The sequence below is a fragment of the Solanum stenotomum genome, chromosome 12 (assembly GCF_019186545.1).
Source record: "Solanum stenotomum isolate F172 chromosome 12, ASM1918654v1, whole genome shotgun sequence".
NCBI lineage: Eukaryota > Viridiplantae > Streptophyta > Magnoliopsida > Solanales > Solanaceae > Solanum > Solanum stenotomum.
The window spans coordinates 46,564,552-46,568,005 of NC_064293.1; positions in this window are offsets into that span (position 1 = coordinate 46,564,552).

Sequence of the window (3,454 nt, forward strand, 5' to 3'; positions counted from 1 at the left end):
GGGCAAAATTATGTTGAACTTTAGCTTAATAGAAATTTATTTAGGTGGAGGACCAGTAATTTTCCATCTTGATAAAGAAAATATAATAAACCATAATTATTTATATATAAAACCCAGCTTAAGGAAAATTTTAAGTTGAGTGATAACTTAACCCTGGAAGAACTGGTGCAGTCTAACAGTCACAATGTTCTCTTCTTCTACAGTTGTAAACCTTGTATGTATCAGCCAAGAAAAGAGGTCAAGTTAATTGCATATTAATGCTACTGAAACTTATTAATGAGATTAATACAAATCTGCCACTCTCTGATAACTAAGTTCAACAATTGCTTACATCATACTAACCCTAGCTATTGTATTTCATAATTTTAATTAACTTATCCCAAATGACAAAACTGATCAAGATTGGATATTAATTCAATCTATTATACTCCAATAATTTAGTATTGTGATATCTAACCTAGAAAGCATATTTGTCTGGTCAAACGCACATTCTTGTCATAGGACTGTTAAACAAGTTTTTATTCCTTTATTTTTTCTTTAAGTTGGCCTTTTTCTGATTTTCTTTTTCTTCCCAGCTTTAGATGAGTATAGATAGTAGGGTTGATTTATAGTCCATTCCACAGACATATTAAGAGCTGATTTAGGTCGTATTGAGAGCTAGCACACATAAATTAATGTTCTGAGTTGAAAGTTATGAGTTCAACTAAATCGGCACCAACAATAGTACATTCACCCCTAAGTGTGAAGGCACCAACAATACCCCAGAAAACTATAACTGGAATGATAATAAGAGGGCACTAACTTGCATGTGCACATCATCCTATCAAAATTTTTAAAAGACTTCTTCTAGTTTTAGTGTTTTTCATATCACTAAATGCTAGCAATATAAATGCCTAAATTAATTACAATTTTCAATGTCTTATGTTGCATTATATATATAGTTGTAAGAACCTGGAATTCTGCTGCACCAGCAGAACCAGATAGGGATTATTTAAAAAATTAAAGATGCCAAGGTTCATACTTTGTCACAATACTCTTTTTGTTTTAAGTGAACTGTTCTTCTTTCTGTGTTTATTTATCCCAATTTTGTTCACTTTTCTCAAAAGAACTTACTCCATTTCTCTTATAGTACTAAAGTAATACTCCATTTTTTCACTATAATACTAATATCAAAAAGTATTCTTCGACATACATATACTTGTGGTTAAAAAATGATCAAATAACTGAAAATTTGAACTTTCTCCATTTTTTGTGCCATTTCCATTGGATTTAACATATATATTTCGGCAATGTAAAATATTTAATAATTAATGTAACTAAAATTTTAACCTGTTATAACAGGTGATCTATCTTCTTTTTTTTTCTTCTCTTTATAGGATTAGGATCTAACTTCTATATATGGATAGTGTAAAAGGGTACCTTAATTTTTTGAGTCCCACAATTGATCAATAGTTTTTTTTTTTGCGTGGAAAATTATGAAGTACTTTGAGTATTTTTTTTATCGTCAAAAGAAAATAGTTAACGAATTCACCGGAAAAAGACCTAACAATCTTGCATTGGTTTCTCTAAAATATACTCAATCTACTTTTAATGGTTCTCTATAAGAGCCCATTGGTATTGCGATTAAAAACGGCTTATTTTCAAAAACACTTTTTTAAAATAACTTTTTCAAAATAGCTTTTCAGAAAAGTGTTTTTGTAATCTATTTTAAAAAGTGCTTATGAGAGTCAAATTACGATTAAGGCAAATATTAAGATTATTTTATAGAGAGAAACTAGTTTAAACATTTATTACAAAAAAATAAATTAAAATGTTCATATTCAAATTTTCAATCAATATTATACATTTTTTTTGAAGGGTAGAAATCTTTAATTGTTTTTTTTTTTTTTTTTTTCCTAATCTTACAAAAATATTGTTGTTACCTTTTTCTTTGTTTCTAATTTTGTAAAATAATAAATAAAATAGAGAGAGAGAGAGAGAGATAGATGAACATTTTAGACTTGAAAAAAATAATTTTCTCTTCTGCTTTTTTTAAGAAACATAAATTTTTAGTTTTTTCCCAATTGCAGAAAAACTGCTTTTGTTTCTATTTAAAAGCACTTTTACAGGTCTGCCAAACCACCTATTCTTTTTTTAAAAAAATGTTTTTTTCTCAAAATAAATGCTTTTACACCCTAACAACAATGTCAAACAGGTTCTAAGTCTTTAGTATACTTGTTAAATTAGGTCTTAGGTCTAATTCACACTCCAAAAGCTAGCTCAAAGGGAGAAGGATTGCCCAAGCCTTATAAGGAATCCACCCATGTCATTAACCATCGATGTGGAACTTTTGTCATTCTTTAACAATACTTTTACGCTTTTATATTTCTTCTTGTTTCTATAAGAGATTGGTTGACTTAATTGTTCTTAAAAACGAGCTACACTGCTACAGTGTAGAAATTTGCTATATTTGTTTTTTCTCGGACACCAAATATTTAAAAAAGTATATTGAAGCATCAAACAAGTATTCTCAAATCAAATTATCTACTTTTTGAATCAGGCTTTATTTTTTCACTCTTTTTAGTATTGTTTGCGTCTATGACTTGTTAGGCTAGATATTTGCTAGAACAACTTTCATATATAGCAAACACAAAAATAATATTAGTATGTTATAGCTATAGTTTGCATAATTGCGCTTCATAGCAAACATAAATATGTATATTTCGCTATACATATACAAAAGAAAGCAATTGTATAATTTGTTTCAGTATACATATACAAAAGATCAATTGTATAATATGTGTTTGTATAAAGTTATAAAGAGAGGAATACAAAAGAAAACTGGGTAGCAGAAGATCGTATTTGTATAATTATAAGTGTATAGGACGAAAATATATACATTTGTATTTGTATATACAATTTTCTCTCGCTTTATACAAACACAAACGCAATGTATACATTTGTGTTTGTATAAAGTGAGGGAGGTGAGTGAGAGTGGTAAGCGAGATCTGAGAGAGGGGAATGAAAATATATGTATATATACAATTTTCTCTCGCTTTATACAAATAAAAACGCATTTTATACATTTGTGTTTGTATAAAAGTGAGATAGGTGAGGGAGACTGCCTAGCGAGAACGAGAGTGGCGAGCGAGATTCAATTAGCAACAGTTTGCTATGGGGTACAATTAAATCAAACTATGATTATAACATATAATTTGAATTAATAGTTTGATATTATATATAATTTTCCCTATTTACTATGTATATATACATATATTATCTTAAATTATCTATTATAATACAAAATATGTCAATAATTAGAAAATATGAATCCGATTATTGAAAAAAGAAAGAGAAAAATTAATCTTTATTACAAAAAAAGAAGCTCTTAGATTTTAAAAAGTAAACTTCAAGTGAAATATATATATATATATATATATATATGAATGTTTTTTTACAAAAAAAAAATAACTAA